Genomic DNA, 22788 nt, shown 5'->3' on the forward strand with positions numbered 1-22788 from the left:
GAGGAGGAATGCCCAACAGAAGAAAAATACAGAGGATGGACCTTCCGCAACAGAGCTAACGGCTATCAACATAGACAATATGTCGGAAAGAGAATTCAGGCTAACAATTATCCAGGCAATAGCTAGGTTGGAGAAAGCCATGGATGACCAAACAGAATTGATTAGAGCCGAACTGAAAGCGACCAGACAGGATGTTCACAATATTAGGGCGGAGCTTAAAGCTACCAGGGAGGAGGTCCACAATGCTCTCAATGAGTTCCAATCCAATCTAAACTCTCTCAAAGCTAGGGTAACTGAGACAGAAGATAGAATTAGTGATCTGGAAGACAAACAGATAGAGAGAAAGGATCAGGAGGAAGCCTGGAACAAACAGCTTAGATCCCACGAAAGCAGAATTAGGGAAATAAGTGATGCCATGAAGCGTTCCAATGTCAGAATTATTGGAATTCCTGAAGGGGAGGAGAAAGAAAGAAGTCTAGAAGATGTCGTGGAACAAGTCCTTCATGAAAACTTTCCGAATCTCGCGAATGAAACCAGCGTTCATGTACTAGAGGCTGAACGGTCTCCACCCAAGATTATACACTCCAAAAAAACATCACGACACCTGATAGTCAAATTGAGAAATTATAATTGTAGGTATAATCTCTTGAAAGCTGCCAGGGCAAAGAGGCTCCTTACTTACAGAGGGAAGCCCATCAGAATAACGTCAGACCTGTCCACAGAGACCTGGCAAGCCAGAAGAGGCTGGCAGGATATATTCAGGGCACTAAATGAGAAGAACATGCAGCCAAGAATACTTTATCCAGCAAGACTGACATTCAAAATGGATGGAGAGATAAAGAGTTTCCAAGACCGGCAAGACTTAAAAGACTATGCAACCACCAAGCCGATACTGCAGGAAATATTAAGGGGGGTTCTATAAGAGAGGAAAAATCCCAAGAATAGCATTGAACAGAAATATAGAGACAGTCTACAGAAAGAAAGACTTCAAAGGTAACTCGATGTCAATAAAAACGTATCTATCAATAATCACTCTCAATGTGAATGGCCTCAATGCACCCATAAAACGGCACAGGGTTGCAGATTGGATAAAACGACAGGACCCATCCATATGCTGTCTACAAGAGACCCATTTTGAACCTAAAGATACACGCAGACTGAAAGTGAAGGGGTGGAGAAGCATCTTTCATGCCAATGGGACTCAAAAGAAGGCTGGGGTAGCGATTCTCATATCAGATAAATTAGACTTCAAACTAAAGACTGTAGTCAGAGATACAGAAGGACACTACATAATCCTTAAAGGGACTATCCACCAAGATGATCTAACAATTGTAAATATCTATGCTCCCAATATGGGAGCAGCCAATTACTTAAGAAAACTGTTAATCAAGATAAAGAGTCATATTGATATGAATACACTAATCGTAGGTGATCTTAACACGCCTCTTTCAGAATTAGACAGATCATCGAAGCAGAAAATCAATAAAGAAACAAGAGCATTGAACGACACATTGGACCAGATGGACCTCATAGATATATACAGAACATTCCACCCTAAAACAGCAGAATACTCATTCTTCTCAAGTGCACACGGAACCTTCTCCAGAATAGACCACATACTGGGTCACAAATCAGGACTCAGCCGATACCAAAAGACTGAGATTATTCCCTGCATATTCTCAGATCACAATGCTTTGAAACTGGAGCTCAATCACAAGGAAAAGTTCCGAAGGAACTCAAACACCTGGAAGCTAAAGACCACCTTGCTTAAGAATGCTTGGATCAACCAGGAGATCAAAGAAGAACTGAAACAATTCATGGAAACCAATGAGAATGAAGACACTTCGGTCCAAAACCTATGGGATACAGCAAAGGCGGTCCTAAGGGGAAAATATATAGCCATCCAAGCCTTGCTCAAAAAAATTGAAAAATCCAGAACACACCAGCTGTCTCTACACCTTAAAGAACTGGAGGATCAACAACAAATCAAACCAACTCCACACATAAGAAGGGAAATCATCAAGATTAGAGCTGAGATCAATGAGGGAGAAACCAGAGATACAGTAGAACGTATCAATGAAACTAGAAGCTGGTTTTTTGAAAGAATCAATAAGATCGATAAGCCACTGGCTACACTAATCCAAAAGAAAAGAGAGAAATCCCAAATTCATAAAATTATGAATGAAAGGGGAGAGATCACAACTAACACCAAGGAAGTAGAAACAATCATCAGAAGTTACTACGAACAGTTATATGCCAATAAGCTTAGCAACCTTGATGAAATGGATGCATTCCTGGAAAAATATAAACTACCAAAATTGAACCAGGAAGAAATCGACAACCTGAATAGACCGATATCTAATAACGAGATTGAAGCAGTGATCAAAAATCTCCCAAAAAACAAGAGCCCAGGACCTGACGGATTCCCTGGGGAATTCTACCAAACCTTCCAAGAAGAAATAACACCTATTCTCCTGAAGCTGTTTCAAAAAATTGAAGCAGAAGGAAAACTTCCAGACTCTTTCTATGAAGCCAGCATTACCCTGATCCCCAAACCAGGCAAGGACCATACCAAAAAGGAGAATTTCAGACCAATATCACTGATGAATATGGATGCTAAGATTCTCAACAAGATCCTAGCCAACAGGATCCAACAACACATTAAAAAGATTATCCACCATGATCAGGTGGGATTCATCCCTGGGCTACAAGGATGGTTCAACATTCGTAAATCAATCAATGTGATACAACAAATTAATAGGAGAAGAGAGAAGAACCACATGGTCCTCTCAATTGATGCAGAAAAAGCATTTGACAAAATCCAACATCCGTTCCTGATTAAAACGCTTCAAAGTATAGGGATAGAGGGAACATTCCTGAACCTCATCAAATCTATCTATGAAAGACCCACAGCAAATATCATCCTCAATGGGAAAAAGCTTGCAGCCTTCCCGTTGAGATCAGGAACAAGACAAGGATGCCCACTTTCACCACTCTTGTTCAACATAGTATTAGAAGTCCTAGCAACAGCAATCAGACAACAGAGAGAAATAAAAGGTATCCAAATTGGTAATGAAGAAGTCAAACTCTCTCTCTTCGCAGATGACATGATTCTTTATATGGAAAACCCAAAAGACTCCACCCCCAAACTACTAGAACTCATACAGCAATTCAGCAGCGTGGCAGGATACAAAGTCAATGTGCAGAAATCAGTGGCTTTCTTATACACTAACAAGGAAAATACAGAAAGGGAAATTAGAGAATCGATTCCATTTACTATAGCACCAAGAACCATAAGATACCTGGGAATAAACCTAACTAAAGAGGTAAAGGATCTATACTTGAGGAACTATAGAACACTCATGAAAGAAATTGAAGAAGACACAAAAAGATGGAAGACCATTCCATGCTCTTGGATCGGAAGAATAAACATCGTTAAAATGTCTATACTGCCTAGAGCAATCTATACTTTTAATGCCATTCCGATCAAAATTCCACTGGCATTCTTCAAAGAGCTGGAGCAAATAATCCAAAAATTTGTATGGAATCAGAAGAGACCCCGAATCGCTAAGGAAACGTTGAAAAACAAAAATAAAGCTGGCGGCATCACCTTACCTGATTTCAAGCTTTATTACAAAGCTGTGATCACCAAGACAGCATGGTACTGGCATAAAAACAGACACATAGACCAGTGGAACAGAGTAGAGAGCCCTGATATGGACCCTCAACTCTATGGTCAATTAATCTTCGACAAAACAGGAAAAAATATAGTGGAAAAAAGACAGTCTCTTCAATAAATGGTGCTGGGAAAACTGGACATCTATATGTAGAAGAATGAAACTCGACCATTCTCTTACACCGTACACAAAGATCAACTCAAAATGGATAAAAGACCTCAACGTGAGACAGGAATCTATCAGAATCTTAGAGGAGAACATAGGCAGTAATCTCTTCGATATCAGCCACAGCAACTTCTTTCAAGATACGTCTCCAAAGGCAAAGGAAACAAAAGCGAAAATAGACTTCTGGGACTTCATCAAAATCAAAAGCTTCTGCACAGCAAAGGAAACAGTCAAAAAAACAAAGAGGCAACCCACGGAATGGGAGAAGATATTTGCAAATGACAGTACAGACAAAAGGTTGATATCCAGGATCTATAATGAACTCCTCAAACTCAACCCACACGAAACAGACAAACACATCAAAAAATGGGCAGAAGATATGAACAGACACTTCTCCAATCAAGAAATACAAATGGCTATCAGACACATGAAAAAATGCTCATCATCATTAGCCCTCAGGGAGATTCAAATTAAAACCACATTGAGATATCACCTTACACCAGTTAGAATGGCCAAAATTAACAAAACAGGAAACAACATGTGTTGGAGAGGATGTGGAGAAAGGGGAACCCTCTTACACTGTTGGTGGGAATGCAAGTTGGTGCAGCCTCTTTGGAGAACAGTGTGGAGATTCCTCAAGAAATTAAAAATAGAGCTTCCCTACGACCCTGCAATTGCACTCCTGGGTATTTACCCCAAAGATACAGATGTCGTGAAAAGAAGGGCCATCTGTACCCCAATGTTTATAGCAGCAATGGCCACAGTCGCCAAACTATGGAAAGAACCAAGATGCCCTTCAACGGATGAATGGATAAGGAAGATGTGGTCCATATACACTATGGAGTATTATGCCTCCATCAGAAAGGACGAATATCCAACTTTTGTAGCAACATGGACGGGACTGGAAGAGATTATGCTGAGTGAAATCAGTCAAGCAGAGAGAGTCAATTATCATATGGTTTCACTCATTTGTGGAGCATAACCAATAGTATGGAGGACAAGGGGCGTTAGAGAGTAGTAGGGAATTTGGGTAAATTGGAAGGGGAGGTGAACCATGAGAGACTATGGACTCTGAAAAACAGTCTGAGGGGTTTGAAGTGGCGGGGGGGGTGGGAGGTTGGGGTACCAGGTGGTGGGTATTATAGAGGGCACAGCTTGCATGGAGCACTGGGTGTGGTGAAAAAATAATGAATACTGTTTTTCTGAAAATAAATAAATTGGGAAAAAAAAATAAAAAAAAAAAAAAAAAAAAAAAAAAAAAAAAAAAAAAGAAACCAAGATCTGGGACGCCTGGGTGGTTCAGTGGGTTAAAGCCTCTACCTTTAGCTCAGGTCATGATTTCAGGGTTCTGGGATCGAGCCCCACGTTGGGCTCTCTGCTCAGCAGGGAGCCTGCTTCCTCCTCTCTCTCTGTCTGCCTCTCTGCCTGCTTGTGATCTGTCAAATAAATAAATAAAATTCTTAAAAACAAACAAACCAAGATCTGGCCATTAGATGTGCTCATAGCTATTGGGGTGTTGCTATTTCCACCCCTACTGTGGACAGGGCTAGTGAATATATAAATATATGTGTTTATATACATTATATCATTTCTATTTCTCTATATTATAAAATGAGAGTTCATAGCAGTTTCTTTAATTCTGACCTAGCGCCACAGCTTACATCCCAGTTTTCTCTCTTCCTTTATTTCTAACTCTATTCTATGATGAAAAAATACCTGACTCCTGTTCTCTTTAATATACTTATTAATTATATCACTCTTCCTACATGTCACCAATATCCCATCACCACCACTGCCAACATACTCCTCTATAGATGCCCTTCTCACCCTAGCTATAGCATTGACACCCTGAGCCACATCCCCTCTCTTATACCATAGGGAAGCCTTTCCCTCCTTATTTGGGTTCTGACAGATTGTGCCAGACTGACCGCTGTGTGAACACTTCCTCCTTCACCCTTGAGCTTCTTTCTGTCAGACCCTGTCCTGCCTCCCACACAGTTGCCTACCTCATTGATTCCCACTTTATGGCTTTTAGACTGAATTGTATGGGAAGGAAAAGGGAAACCTCCCTCCCTTCACTTATTTAAATCTTTGCAGTACTTTAAGGCCAGATTCAAAACTTCTTCCTGGGGGCTGTCTCCCATTTCTTAAGGCTACAAATTTTCCGTTTGGAAAACTTACATTTTTTTTTTTCCCCCTCTAATCATCTTATATATGTTTATATATCCTTGAGATTAGGGACTGTTTTCTTCTTTGTTTTTTATTGTTTTTGTTTGCTTTTTGGTAGTTTTTAATAACTTTTTTCCAGCAGTGAATGCACATTTTAAAAAGCTTTGCCAGCTGATTTATGATAAAATTATTTTACTTCTATTAAACGTAAGATTCAATCACTGAACTTTGCTTTTGTTATCTATTCTTTCACAGATAGTTGAATGATAGTAAATTAAGTGATTTAAGTGGAAAACATTTAACTTTTAAGGAAGAGAATCGTGTTCTCTTTTATTTTCCATTAACTGATATATATAGAAAAACTAATATATGTGAAATTCTAATGCCCTGTTTTTTCCCCTGGATTTATGCCCATTTCATTAAATAATCCAGTTTTTTATTATTTCAAGCATTCCTTGCTTTGCATAGTCCCCAAATGCACCAATTTCAGTGACTATGTTTTAGTTACATAATAGCAGTTTTGAACAACACAGTTCAAATTTTATTTACTAGAGTATGTTAACTGTGAGTAATTGTATAAAATGCAAACTTTGCGATCTACAAAGCACTGTGTAACAACAGATGTGCATCTTGATCATGACCAATCATATCACTCTTTCAGCCTCTCTGTGACTGGTCACTACTTAAATCTGTTGTTCAGTTCACACATAGAAAACACAATGTGTAGTTTGCATTGCCTTCTTTTCTCTTAATGATAAACCCATGAGATGTTTTGAAAAAATGGGTAATCAAAAGAGAATTGACCAAAAAAGATGAAAGTACAGCAAAGAAATGAAAAGTGATCATGCATTAGTTTTACTATTTTAAATTTCCCTTTATGTTCGGAACTGCTGGCAAGAGAATTTTTATTGTTCTGAAAAAAATTTTAAAGGCCACAGAACAATTGTAATTTTCCCCATTGGTATTAAAGCTTTATGGTTTCATCTTGCATTGTCATTTTTTAAAAAAAATTTCTTTTCAGCATAACAGTATTCATTGTTTTTGCACCACACCCAGTGCTCCATGCAATCTGTGCCCTCCCTAATACCCACCACCTTGTTCCCCCAACTTCCCACCCCCCGCCCCTTCAAGACCCTCAGGTTGTTTTTCAGAATCCATAGTCTCTCATGGTTTACCTCCCCTTCCAATTTCCCTCAACTCCCTTCTGTCTCCATCTCCCCATGTCCTCCATGTTATTTGTTATGCTCCACAAATAAGTGAAACCATATGGTAATTGACTCTCTCTGCTTGACTTATTTCACTCAGCATAATCTCTTCCAGTCCCATCCATGTTGCAACAAAAGTTGGGTATTCATCTTTTACTTCAAAATTTCATATATATTTTTAATTTATACATATTTTATTTACTTTATCACTTGAGTACATTTTGATTTTATAATATTTTTAGCATGCAGATATCCCAAACCTGAAACTGCCATTGTGAAGCAAGCAAAGAAGGTATCATCAGCAGAGACCCCTGATAGTTTTGGTATAGTACAATCTTAACAATATTGATTCATTGTCAGATGTTATTGCAAATAACAAAGCACCTATTTGACAGAACTTCTTGCCTGTCTGAAATGGAATCTTTTGGTTATAATAATAATCTTTGTTTTTCGCACCTGTGTTTTAGACTATCTGTAGAGTATTTATTTTTATTATCTAATCCTAGGCTTTGTGGATGGAATAATAATTGCATGTTTAATTAACTGAAGGATTAAATTTATAACCTTAACAAGACACAAAACCATTTGTATATAATTGTATATAAATGACATATTTAAAAAATTATTGAAATGGGCCACCTGGTTGGCTCAGTCAGTTAAACATCCGACTCTTGATTTCGTTTCAGGTCATGATCTCAGAGTCCTGAGATCAAGCCCTGTGCCAGGCTCCATGCTGGTTATGGAGCTTTCTTAAGATTTTCTCCCTCACCCTCTGCTCCTCCCCCCTCACTCTTATGTGCTCAGTCTCTCTCTCTCTCTCTCAAAAAAAAAAAAAAAAAAAAATTGAAGTAACCAAGAGAGTGAGACATAAGAAGCAACAAAAATTATGAATTACTTTAGGATGAATGAGTAGGGAAAAAATGACCACAAACAGGAAAATCTTCAGAATATTGTAAGGAGAAACTGTAACTGAACTTCAGGGAGATACATGGGTTTTTTTTTTTGGTAAGATTTTTATTTATTTATTTATTTGACAGATAGAGATCACAAGTAGGCAGGGAGGCAGGGAGAGAGAGAGAGAGAGAGGAGGAAGCAGGCTTCCTGATGAGCAGAGAGCCCAATGCAGTGCTCGATCCCAAGACCCTGGGGTCATGACCCGAGCCAAAAACAGAGGCTTTAACCCACTGAGCCACCCAGGTGCCCTGGGAAATACATTTTTAAAATATATTTTTGAATATTTCATAGCCTTATTTTATTTTAAAGTCATTCATGGATTTTTTTTAGACTCAGTTTCCATACAGCTTGGTATCTAACTTATGCTGCATGTGCTTGTTGGAGGAATTATGTTGTGTGCGTGTGCATGTGTGTGGGTATAAGAGAGAGAAAGATAAGGGAAGGGAAGGAGAAATAAAAATATCTCTCTGTCCTTATTTTATTTATTTTGATGACTATTTAATATAGATATGTTGTCTAGGAAGTATAACCTATATGAAAAGATATAAAAATATTTTATGGAACAATTGAAATTTTGGAAAAATGAAGGTTAAATGCAACTCAGTTTTCTTAGAATGTATGTATATTATCAAGAACAAAGACCAGTCTGTAAAACTTAAGAGAAATATAGATACATACATACATACATTAACAGATTAGTACATTCCCTGTAAAAAATCTTGCAGTATATTCTATTTGACCAATTCTGATGTAATTTTAAAATTAAAAAGTTTTCGTGTCTGTGTATATGTAGAAGTTAAATGTTTAGTGCTAATGTCTTTTTTGTTGTTGATGATAGAGAACTTGAGAGAGTGTGGGTGTGGGAGGGCCAGAGGGAAAGGGAGAGAGAGAATCTTAAGGAGGCTTCATGCCTAGCGTGGAGTCCAATAAAGGGCTCAGTCTCATGACCCTGAGATCATGACCTGAGCTGAAATCAAGAGTTGGATGCTTAACCAACTGAGCCTTCTAGACACCCCAAAGCAAATGTCTTTTTAAGAATAAAGTTTTAATTTTGAATTATTCTGAAGATTGTTTACTTAGCCTTCCTTTTTAGGATAACATACGGAAAAAGGAATGATAATGATTCTATAGATGATCACAGATAGCAGCAGGAGGTAAAGTGCTGCTGAACAATAACTATATTAAGAGTAGAACTTAACCTGTCAGTGATTACCTTTTGAGACTCAGTCTTTAGTTGTATCCCTGCTTACTGTAGGGTGCTTTTTTTGAGTATTTAGTTGATAGCACTATATATTTTTTTAAGACTCTATTTCTTATGCAATAAGGAAGAAATATAGAATAAGAATCTTAGATCTAGAAAGGATTACACTACCTAAACTCATTTTATGTAACATGGAATAGATCTACAGGTTTGTGACATGTTCAAGATTTGGCAGCTAGTTACATGTACATCAGAGTGACGATTAGTGTCGAGTCCTTTGGGATTTTAGTACAGCATTCTTTTTGTTGTGATAAATTTCTTCATGGTTAGAAGATTAGTGGTTGACTATAGGGTATTAAGTTGTTCTGAAACAATTGGAAGCCATGTATTTTCCCATTCAAAAAATGTTTAATTTGGTAAGCATAAGTCAGTTGATTTCCTCCTCTTTTAACTGTGTTGGATTTTTGAAAAATGATTTATCTGAAAGGAAATTATTTCTTAGGATGGGGAAAAAAGCATTAGAAAATGATATTAATACTTTAGTTAATTACAGTTTTACTTCAACTTCAGGTATTAATGTATGATCAATGTTTTGGCAGTGTTTTATGTATTAATATATAATTGATTCTTGGTTTTCTGTGTTTTCCTTTTGACATTTTATTCATTGAAAGAGAAGAACCTGGGTTCTAGATCCAGCTGTGTAGCCTTGAGTAAGTCACTTAACATCTATGGGCCTAAGAGGCTGCATCTTCAAAGTGGAACATTAAGTCAGTGTTTCTCAGTAGGTATACTACTGGCATTTGGACTGGATAATTCTTTAAGAAGGATTCTCTAGTGCATTACAGGGTGTTTAGCTTCCCTAATGCCAGTAGCATTTCCCAGTCACTATCACATCCAAAAGCAACCCTGCATTTCCAAGCAGGGATTAAGGTATACTCTATGTTGAAAACTACTGGCAGATGGTTTCTAAGGATGCTTTCAGCTCTAACATTCCGTGAAAGAATTCTTACTTAGAAATTACTGGAAAGGAGGGCACCTGGGTGGCTCAGTGGGTTAAGCCGCTGCCTTCGGCTCAGGTCATGATCTCAGGGTCCTGGGATCGAGGCCCGCATCGGGCTCTCTGCTCGGCAGGGAGCCTGCTTCCTCCTCTCTCTCTGCCTGCCTCTCTGCCTGCTTGTGATCTCGCTCTGTCAAATAAATAAATAAAATCTTTAAAAAAAAAAAAAAAAGAAATTACTGGAAAGGAAAGAGGTAATGCATTGACCGAAAAATCTCTTCTTCTTCCTAGTATTAAGCAATTTTATTTTAAAATGAATGTCCTCTGGGGATCTGTATAACTATACCCACAGTATATGAACCATTTATTGTGTCAAGATGAATTATTGTATTTTTCTAGCTCTCTTTAAGTTTTCCATCTATAATATAATATATATGTATAATATACCTATTTATATGATTTTTCTAAGGTCTCATAAAGTTATATAGTATTGTCTCTATGTAATAAGTAAAAGTAGGAAGATGTGATTATTTTTAAAAAGTTATACTGTGGGGGCACCTGGATGGCTCAGTCAGTTAAGTGTCTGCCTTTGGTTTGGGTCATGATCTCAGGGTCCTGGGATCGAATCCCATCTCAGGCTCCTTGCTTCTCCCTATCCCTCTGCTGCTCTCCCTGCTTGTGCTCATGCCCTCTCTATTGCTGTCAAATAAATAAAATTTAAAAAAAAATCTGTACTGTTGTTTTTATCTTAACCTTTTAAAAAAAGGAATATCATTATATATAGTAATTATTTCCTTTTTCTGTCTTTGGCATGAAGGAAAGGAAAGAATATAGTCTCTGTGTTAAGTGGTATATATAATATTTAAGTACACAAGTTAGACATGTAAAAGTAACCACAAATCAATAATGTGTTTGATTATCTTAAAAGTACTCTATGAAATGGAAGAGGCAAGATGGTGGAAGAGTGGAAGACCTTGTTTCATCTGGTCCCTTGAATTTAGCTAGATAACTATCAAATTATTCTGAACACCCATGAATTCAACCTGAGGTGTAAGAAAAGAATTTATGGAACTCTACAAGTAGAAAAGCAACCACTTTTTGCAAGGTAGGAGGTGCAAAGTGAATCTTAAGGCAGATATCAGATGATCACCAGGGGAGGGAGCCTCCTCCAGGAGGGGCTGAGCCTGTGTGTGGACGACAGGGCAACAGCCCTCAGTACGGGGGCTGGGGGGTGATGGCCTTGTAAAGAACACTAATGTGCAACCCTCCGCTTTCCCCCAGGAAGGGTGGAGTGGATGCATATATGAACAGGTGACTGTTCTCTATGCCAGGGCCCTGCAAAGTGCAGAAATGTAGCAACCTTCTGACTTCCCCTAGGAGGATCATTGTAGGCGCACACCGTGAAGACTGCTTATCCCTGAGGGTTTACTGAAGAGAGGGGACTGTGATCTTTTGGCCCTGGGACTGGAGATATGGGGCAGCAATTTTTATTTTGATCCTCTAACGAGGTGTGGAAAGTCTTCAAGGAACAAAAGCCACACAGAGCAACCAAAAACAGCTTATACTGAGCCCAGCCCCCAGGGGCCATGCAACTCTGCCCAGGCAAAGACACCTGAGAGTCATTGCAGCAGGCCTCTCCCCCAGAAGACCAATTGGAAGAACAGGTGAATAGCAAGTTTATGAACCACACAGAACTGTGAAACTCCAGTGCTAGGAGAAAATAGTGTATAGAATTTGAGGTTTTTTCTTATGATTCATTTGTCTTTCAGTTTAATCTCTTCCATTTCTTTTTTTCTTTTTTCCCTTCTCAACTAGTTTCTTATTTTATCAACATTTTTAATGTTCATTTTTTGCATTTCCATTTTATAGATTTATTCTTCATTTTTTACTTCCTCTCTATTCAATTTTATTTTTGTATATATGTAAGTTTTGCTTTCTTTACAGTTTTGGGATTTAGTCTCTTTTAACACACAGACCAAGATACACCAGGACCAAGTGGAGCACCCTGTTTTGTCCACCCTGTGAGATTATATTCCCTCCTCCCCTCCATGTTTTTTTCCCTTTCTCCTTTGTTTTCTTTTTCTTCTTCTTTTTCTGGTTTCTGACCTCTTCTGATTTTTCTAGTGTGTATTTCATTTGGGTTGTGGTTAATATTTTTGATAGTACTCACTTGTTCATCATTGTTCTCTGAGCAAGATGACTAGAAGGAGGAATTCACAAATACTCTTTACCACAGATCTAATCAATATGGGCATAAGTAAAATGTTAGAGATGGAATTCAGGATAATAATTATAAAGTTACTAACTGGGCTTGAAAAAAAGCATAAAAGACACTAGAATCTCTTTGTGCAGAATGAGATCTAATCAGGCCAAATTAAAAATGCTCTGACTGAGATGCTGTTTAAGTTGAATGCTCTAACAGCTAGGGTAAATGAGGCAGACAAGAGAGTAAGTGACATGGAAGACTAGTTGATGGAAAGGAAGGAAGCTGAGGAAAAGAGAAAAACAACTAATGGACTATGAGGGGAGGCTTTGAGAAATCAGTGATGCCATGAAACAAAAAACAGAAGAATTATTGGGGTGCCCAAGGGAGAAGTAAGAGGGAGAGGGCCAGAAGGTATATTTGAGTAAATCATAGCTGAGTATTTCCCTAATATGGGGAAGGAACCAGGCATTCAAATCCAAGAGATAGAGAGGACCCCTCCCCAAATCAATAAAAATAGATCAACACCCTGACATATAATAGTGAAGCTTGCAAATTTCAGAGATAAAGAGAAAATCCTGAATGCAGTTCAAGACAAGAGGTTCCTAACATACAGGAGTAGAAACATTAGACTGGCACCAGACCTTTCCACAGAGACCTGGCAGGTCATGATATATTCCGGTTACTAAAAGAAAAACATACAACCAAGAAAACTTTATCCAGCAAGGCTGTCATTCAGAATGGAAAGAGAGATAAAGAGCTTCCAGGAAAGACAGAAATTGAAAGAATATGTGACCATCAAGCCAGTATGGGGCTGTAAGCAAAGAGAGAGCCCAAGAATAATATAGACCAAAAAGAAACACAGTCTTCAGAAACAGAGACTTTACAGGTAATACAAGGAGATTAAATTCATATCTTTCAGTGGTTACTCTGATTGTAAATGGGCTAAATGCTCCAATCAAAAGACACGGGATATCAGATTGGGTAAAAAAAGTAAGACCCATCAATATGAGAGGTGACTCATTTTAGACCTAAAGACACTTCCAGACCGAAAGTGAGGAGGTAGAGAACCATTTATTATGCTTATGGACCTCAAAGGAAAGTTGGGGTAGCAGTCCTCAGAGAAATTATTTTAAACCAAAGACTGTAGTTAGAGATGAAGAGGAGCACTATATCATACTTAAAGGGGTCACTCAACACGAAGATTTTACAGTTATAAATATTTATGCTTCTAATTTGGGAACAGCCAAATATATCAACCAACTAATAACCAAATTAAAGAAACATGTTGATAATAATACAATAATAGTAGGGGACTTCAACACCCCATTCACAGCAATGGACAGATCATCTAAGCAGAAGATCAACAAGGAAACAAGGGCACACTAGACCAGATGGACTTCACAGGTATGTACAGGGCATTCCATTCTAAAGCAACAGAATACACATTCTTCTTGAGTGCACATGGAACTTCATCCAGCATAGATCACATACTGGGTCACAATTCAGGTCTCACCTGGTACCAAAATATTGGATTGTTCCCTGCATATTTTCAGACCACAGTGCTTTGAAACTTGAACTCAGTCACAGGAGGAAATTTGGAAGGAACTCAAACACTTGGAGGTTAAAGAGCATCCTACTAAGGAATGAATAGGCAACCAGGAAATTAACAAAGGATTTTTAAAAACCACGGAAACTAGTGAAAATAAAAACACAACTGTCCAAAACCTTTGGAATACAGCAAAGGTGGTCTTAAGAGGGAAGTACATTGCAACACAAGCCTCTTAAAAAAATTAGAAAAATCTCAAATACACAAGCTCACCTTACACTTAGAGGAGCTGGAGAAAGAATAGAAAATTAAACCTAAACCAGCCAGGAGAAGAGAAATAATGAAGCTCAGAACAGAAATCAATGGAATAGAAACCAGAAGAATAGTAGAATAGATCAAAAGAACCAGAAGCTGGTTTTTTGAAAAAAATTAGTAAGATTGATAAGCCACTAGCTGGACTTATCAAAAAGAAAAGAGAAAGGACCCAAATTAATAAAATCATGAATGAAAGAGGAGAGAGCATGATCAACACCAAGGAAATATGAACAATTTTAGGAACATATTATGAACAACTATATGCCAACAAATTAAGCAGTCTGGAAGAAATGGATGCATTCCTGAAAATTTATAAACTACCAAACCCGAAACAGGAAGAAATAGAAAATCTGAACAAACCCATAACCAGCAAGGAAATTGCAGCAGTAATCAAAAACTTCCCCCAAGACAAGAGTTCAGGGCCAAATGGCTTCCCAGGGGAATTCTACGCAACATTTAGAGAAGAAATAATACCTATTCTACTGAAGCTGTTTCAAAAAATAGAATTGGAAGGAAAAGTTCCAAACTTATTCAGTGAGGCCAGCATTATTTTGATCCCCAAACCAGACGAAGACATCATCAAAAAGAACAATTATAGTCTCTCGTGGTTCACCTCCCCTTCCAATTTACCCAAATTCCCTACTCCTCTCTAACGCCCCTTGTCCTCCATGCTATTTGTTATGCTCCACAAATACAGTTTCTTCAATAAATGGTGTTGGGAAAATTGGACAGCCACACGTTGAAGAATGTAACTGGACCATTTTCTTACATCATACACTAAAATAAAGTCAAAATGAATGAAAGACCTAAATGTGAGGCAGGAATCCAACAAAATCCTAGAGGAGAATACAGGCAGCAACCTCTTCGACCTCAGCTGCAGCGACTTCTTGCTAGACACATCTCCAAGGCAAGGGAAACAAAAGCAAAAATGAACTATTGGGACTTTGCCAGATAAAAACCTTCTGTACAGCAAAGGAAACAGTCAGCAAAACTAAAAGGCAACATATGGAATGGGAAAAGATATTTGCAAATGACATATCAGATAAAGGGCTAGTATCCAAGATCTATAATGAACTTACCAAACTCAACACCCAAAAGCAAAGGGTCCAGTCAAGAAATAGGCTTCAGAAGACATGAACAGACATTTCTCCAAATAAGATATACAGATGGCCAACAGACACATGAAAGAATACTAGATCCCTTAGCATCAGGGAAGTACAAATCAAAACCACAAAGAGACACACCACCTTACACCAGTTAGAATGGCTACAATTAACAAAACAGGAAACAGGAGATGTTGGCGAGGATGCAGAGAAAGAGGAAACTTCTTACACTGTTGGTGGGAGTGCAAACTGGTACAGCCATTCTGGAAAACGTGTGAAGTTTCCTGAAGAAGTTAAAAATAGAGCTATCCTACAATCCAGCAATTGCACTACTTCGTATTTATACACATGTAGTGATCCAAAGGAGCATCTGCACCCCATTGTTCATAGTACCAATGTTCACAATAGCCAAACTGTGGAGAGCTGAGATGTCCATCGACAGATAAATGGATAAAGAAGATATGGTGTATATATACAATAGAATATTACTCAGCCATCAGAAAAGATGAATACTTACTGTTTACATCAATGTGGACGGAACTGGAGGGTATTATACTGAGTGAAACAGGTCAAACAAATACAATTATCATACCGTTTCACTCATATGTGGAATATAAGAAACAGTGCAGAGGATGGGAAGTCATCAGAGAGGAAGAAAACCCATGAGAGACTACCTTATCCTAAACAGTAATCTAACTATAGGCAACAACAAACAGGGCTGCTGGAGGGGAGGTGGGGGGTTGGGGTAATTGGGAGATGGGCATTAAGGAGAGCACATGATGTGATGAACACTAGGTGTTAATATGCTAATAATAAATAATTAAACATTATGTCTGAAACTAATGATGTACTATGTGTTGGCTAACTCAATTTAAAAAAATTTTTTTTAAGATTTTATTTATTTGAGAGAGAGAGAATGAGAGAGCACGAGATGAGGGAGGGTCAGAGGGAGAAGCAGACTCAGAACCTGATGTGGGACTCAGTCCTGAAGTCCCAGGATCATGACCTGAACCTAAAGGCAGTTGTTTAATCAGCTGAGCCACCTAGGCACCCTGGCTAATTCAACTTAAAAAAAAAATAAAAATAAAAGAAACCTCTATGAAGTGACAGATAAGAGAGAAAGAAATAATTGTACTTCTATATTTATTATTTTTTTAAGCCAGAGTTAAACAGTTAACAAGTTACAACATTAATTAGGTTAGGAAATGTGATGATTAATTGAGTACTGTTAACGTCCTTACGCCAACTCCTGTCCTTAGCCATTATGTGACTGACCTACCTCAACCCAGGAATGAATTAGTTGCGCTGAAGTTGACTAGATACCAGTCTAGGTTGCATTGAAGCCCCAGGTCCGGTGTTACATTCCCCAGAGGTAATAGTATTATATAATCCAGGTAGAAGTTTCTTTTCTACACGAGGTGCATGTTGCAGTACACTTTTAAATGCTAAATAAAATTACAAAATCAGACTCAAATGCTTTCTTTTTTCATTTGGGGGTGGTGTTGGTGCTTAGCTAAGGCATACATTTTTTTTAAGGCATTTATTTTTAAAAATTATTAAAGAGGACTTTTACAATTACAGTCTTTAGTCTAAAAGACTTAATTGGAATTTAGCAAGTTAAATATTTAAGTTCCTTTCTATTTCTAAAGAGTATTTTCACTTTTCAAAATTGATTTTTTATAAATATATTATGTAGTCATGTTAACTTGTTTCTTTTAAAAATATTGCTTTTTAGCTTTTTAAAAACAACCTTTTTAAAGCTTTTTCCTGTTTGGTGCTTTTTAAAAATTTAATGTGATTTGTTTGAATTATTTTGTATATGACGTAGTTTGCATTTTAAGTTTGTATTCTTTACTGTGTTATATGTTTATTATAAATTTCACCTTACCCTTTAGAACTTTTGATTTTATTAAAAGTCTAAAGGCTTATTCATAATGTTCACAAATTGGTTAAGACCTGTAATCTCCAAATTGTTGCTTACACCAGTGGTTTCATCTCTTTTCTTATCATAAATCTCTGATTAGGCCAAAATGTGATTTGTGTTACCAAGTCTACTTTCTCTACTTCCTGCAGAAAATGCTGGGTGAGGTCTAGAGCAAACTGTAGGTAGTCAAAAACATCAGAAACTGGATAATTGGGCACTTAAAGTATTATTTTTAATTAAAACATAATATATGCACTAAATTGTTCCTTTTATGTCATTTCAGAGTACAGTTGCTTTGGTACTTCTCTTATTAAGTACATTATAAATGATTTAAATTGTTCCCTTGATTTGTGATCTTATATTGATGTTTATGTCCATGATAACAGACTAAAATAAGTTACCACATTTAGAATTATCATTGCCTTGAAAGTGTAATATAGAACGAGACTTCTCTTTTTGTTTTTCAGATTTTCTTTTTTTTTTTTTCAAGTGTGGATTTATACTTCGTAAAATATGGTTAACTTTAATTTTGGAATGTTTATGGGTATGACAAATTATTGTTTCTATTAAATATAATGAAACTCTTTCTATATGTCAAGAGGCCTAGTTTTGTTTTCCAGTATCAATCACCATTGCAAACGTTATAATTTTATAATAGAGACGAAAATGTAGAAACTATGGGTGTTCTACTTACATTTCTTCAACCAAAATGTTTTGATTATCAGTTTAAGATGTATCTCTGAGTAACTTATTTAAAAAAGAAATATGGGGCACCTGGGTGGCTCTGTCAATTAGGCGGCCGACTCTTGGTTTCCACTCAGTGTATGATCTCCGGGTCCTGGGATCAAGCCCCATGTTGGGCTCCACACTCAGCAGGGAGTCTGCTTGAGGATTCTCTCTCTCCCTCTCCTTTTTGCCCTTTCTCTCTCTCTAAAATAAATTAAGAGATCTTTAAAATAAATAAACAATAAAAAAATACACCAGGCATACCTTATCCTAAACAGTAATCTAGAAATGCTTCTTTTTATTTATTTATTTGACAGAGAGAAATCACAAGTAGATGGAGAGGCAGGCAGAGAGAGAGAGAGGGAGGCAGGCTCCCTGCTGAGCAGAGAGCCCGATGCGGGACTCGATCCCAGGACCCTGAGAGCATGACCTGAGCCGAAGGTAGTGGCTTAACCCACTGAGCCACCCAGGCGCCCCTAGAAACGCTTCTTAATCTTAGAAGGTTTTTTGGGACACCTGGGTGGCTCAGTGTGTTAAGCCTCTGCCTTCAGCTCAGGTCATGATCTCAGGGTCCTGGGATCAAGTGCCGCATTGGGCTTTCTGCTGAGCAGGGAGCCTGCTTCCCCCTCGCCCCCTGCCTGCTTCTCTGCCTACTTGTGATCTCTCTCTGTCCATGAATAAATAAAAATCTTCAAAAAAAGGTTTTTTTTTAAAAAACAAAAGTTATTTTTAAAGGGAAATATAATTAAGGAGAGATATACTTGTAAAATCATATTGTAAACTTCTCAGACCTATCCTTCCTAATTGTTTTAATTAGACCATTTTATCAATTAAAATAATTTGACAATTGATTAGGGCTTAGAAATTTCTTTCAAGGATTTGTTTTAATGACACTTAACCTATATTATAAAAACATGAAAATATTTTTAGTAGAATGTAACATTGAAAAAATAAAAATGCAGCAAGATGGGAATAATTTGACATTTTCTTTCTGAGAGAAATTTTGCAAAATTTTAAAAATCCTTAAATCCCTTCTTCCCTTATTCTCTCCCTTCCTCCCTTCCTTCTTTCCTTCTTTTCCACCTAGTATTGCCACTTAGGAATCTATCCTAAGGAACTTTCAGAGAAACACAGAAAGATTTAGGTACAAGTTTATATTAGTATTCTTTGTGAAAGTGAAAAAGAATAAAGAATAAGTATCTATCTAGTAATAGGGGATTAGTTAAACTATTATACATCATATGATGAAAAAAATGCCACCAATAACATCATTACATTAAAAATTCTGAAGATAAGGGAAAGTATTCACCAGATAATAATGCTATATTCAAATGGCAGAATACCATTGTTCGTATACATCTCTAGAAACAGGGTTGAAGGATAATACATCAAAATGTTTATTTCTGATAAGTTATGGGTAGTTTAAATTTCTTTTTTTGTTCTTCTGAATCTCTTTAACTTTCCACAGTAAACATGTATGGTCTTCATAGTTGAAAAATGTAACTTCTTCCTTTAGATAAGCCAAAGGAATTTAGTATTTTAAATGTTATTTTCTCATTTTGCTTAAAAATTCTTAAGCTAAAAAAACCAGACTCAATATTCTCATGTTTTTAATATATGTAAATGTGAATAAATAAATATTTGTGTGTAAATTATGTATACATATACATAAGGCATCTGTATGTGTATATAAATATGGCTTGTTTAATGTAAGTTGTTTACAGTAAATTCTGATTAAAGCAATCAGTTTTGACTGAAAAGCACAATCAAAGGCACAAAGTATTATATGGCTAGGTTGCAGATGGTTGTTCTTTTTCCAGAGGTTCTGTTCTAAAACTTGCATGTTGATATTCCTGAAAGCCCAATTTAAAAGAATTTTCTACTTTGTTCTAAGCATTAATATAAAAGGTAAATTTTAGTATACTTATGGCACTGATAAAAATATTTGAATACATATGTTACCTTTTAATTATGAAGTATTCTAAGATATTTTGTTAAAACCAGTAAGCATTTTCCAGGAGTAAAGCAAATGTGAGTCTTAAAACGGTAATAGTAGTTCTTCTATGGTTAGAGGTCATATCATTGCATTAATATAGACTTGATTGTAGGATTACTGTTCCAAATATATGTCCTAGGAAAAAGTTCTTCTGAATCTTAACCAATAAGAAATTATTCATTACCTTCCAATACAGGAAAAAGAAAAAAAAATTAACTGGAAATGAGTTTGTTAGAGCCTACAATAAGCCAATTTTATCTACTAGATTCCATTTTAGGTTAAAAAAAAGGCAATGATAAGTGATTGGTCAGGAATTTATTTTGAAACAAATTTTGAGAACACGACTGAGGCAGGATACAGAAACCTTTAGACTTATGTCTTACAGGAAAAACCTGAGAACCTCTGGCACAGCTGAGATGCTTTCTATTCATCTGTTTTTCCCATAGTGCTTAGTTTAGCATTGTGCTGTATATTAGGAGTATCTGTGTGCACAATGGAGTCTGATCTAAAGATACCAAGTTTAGACCATTAGATGGCTGATCAACAAAGAATCACAGTAGAGGGACTGAAAAAACCCATGTTCTAGCAACTCATTTGCCCAGATCTAGGGAATCTCCTTGTGTGCCCTTCTCTGAGGCTCCCTTTAAACTAATCTCTCTCCCTCCCTCTCTTTTTAAAAATACCTCTGCATTTGAAATCTCTCATTTCTCCCTTTGCTGTTCTCTTCCTAGTCTAACATTCCTCTTTCTTTAAGTAAATACAACTTAAATATTTATATTTATGTAACAAAATATAAAAAGCAGCTAGATTAAATTCTTCTTGAAATAGGAGGAAAAAAAAATCCTTAATTGTGTTTTCTTTTGACTTGCTTGTGATTTCTTTTTTTATGTGACAGCATCCTCATTTTTCTACTTCCTAAATAGATAATAATTGGGCATTAAAGTGATGATTGTGATGCATTTTAATATTCTAATTCATCAAAAAAGTTCCTATTTAAAAATTTTTAGTATTGCTTAGGTAGTAACAGTATTTTACAAGCTACAACAGGTCTCTGGTTACTTCAGTTAATTAGAAAAGTAATTGAATACCTCATGCTTTGTACAGTCTAAAAAGTTACAGTTTCATTTAATTTTTAAAAAGTAAGATTTCTTTATATGTTTTAAATTGTTTTCTGGAATCTTCCTGGGTTACTGAAGCAAAACAAAATGTTGAAAGTGTTGAAAAATCTTATATTTAAACATACAAGGTATTTTTCTTGGGTTTTTCTAGATTCATAATGAATATCTAGGATTTTTTGTGTTAGAAAAAGATTTATTTATGTATTGTCATAAGTGAATGTATTTAAATTCTCAAGGATGGATTGGAGGAAGAGATAGTTCCAGTTCAAATAATTTTCATTTTAATTTGATACAGTATAAATTAGCAATTTGCAAACAACTGTCTTCTCTTATTTACCCTCCCTCAGGCAAACTTTTAAATGTGAATCAAAAGGAAAAAAAATACTATAAGTAAATATTCTCTCATAAATGCTTGCTGGTAATTTTCCTAACCTGTGTGTTTCTTTTGTTGTTGTTGTTGTTTTCTTTTTTTAAGGGAGGGGAGGAGCAGAGGGAAAGTCAGAAAGACAGTCTCAAGTCCCAAAGGCAGAACTTGATCTCACAACCCTAAGATCATGACTTGAGTTGAAATAAAAAGATGTTTGATTGAGCCACCCAGACGCCCCTAACCTGTGTACTTCTAGACATAGGACTCTGTTAAGAGCAACTTTTCCCAAGGGCCGTTAGAGAGGAGAAGGGAATTTGGGTAAATTGGAAGGGGAGGTGAACCATGAGAGACTATGGACTCTGAAAAACAATCTGAGGGGTTTGAAGTGGCGGGGGGGGGTGGGAGGTTGGGGTACCAGGTGGTGGGTATTATAGAGGGCACGGCTTGCATGGAGCACTGGGTGTGGTTAAAAAATAATGAATACTGTTTTTCTGAAAAATAAATAAATAAAATAAAATTATTGAATTTGTAAAAAATAAAAAAAAAGAGCAACTTTTCCCTCAAACAATGAGAAATATTTAAGAAAGGGGAAAATGTGAGGAAGTCTGGTTGTTATTTTTTTGCCACTGTTATGGATAAACACTTACACTTTGGGAAGATAGAACAGTTACCATTCTGTTAAGGATTTTCTTGTTCATGTTCATGAGGGATATTGGTGTTTCATTTTTTCTTGTCATTTCATGGTTGGGTTTTTATTTTTAGGATTATTCTAGCCTCATAAAACAAGTTGGGAAGTATTTCTTTATCTTCTACTTTTTGAAAGAGTTTATGCATTTATGTTAAGATTAGTGGTTTTTTCTTTAAGAATTTGATAAATTTCAGCAATGAAACCATCTGGGCCTGGAGGTTCTTTATGTGTTTATGTTTATGTTATGCAAAAGTATTTGATGACAAATTCAGTTTTATTAGTGGATAGAGATATTCAGTTTTTTTCTTTTATTTCACATCAGTTTTGGTAAATTGTGTTTTTCAAAATATGTACATTTCATCAAAGTTGTTGAATTTGTTGACATAAAGTTCTTCAGAACACTCTGGTTCCTGTTGGATCTGTAGTGATGT

The 22788-nt window shown here is 36.6% G+C and overlaps 1 protein-coding gene across 1 annotated transcript in view; it reads left to right on the forward strand.

Annotated features, from left to right (window-relative positions):
• The window catches only part of TMEM65 (transmembrane protein 65), a 72694-nt gene that overhangs the window by 22580 nt on the left and 27326 nt on the right, over nt 1-22788 (forward strand). The gene's annotated exons all lie outside the window — the stretch shown is intronic.

Source organism: Neovison vison, chromosome 4 (genome assembly GCF_020171115.1).
Source record: "Neovison vison isolate M4711 chromosome 4, ASM_NN_V1, whole genome shotgun sequence".
NCBI classification, from domain to species: domain Eukaryota; kingdom Metazoa; phylum Chordata; class Mammalia; order Carnivora; family Mustelidae; genus Neogale; species Neogale vison.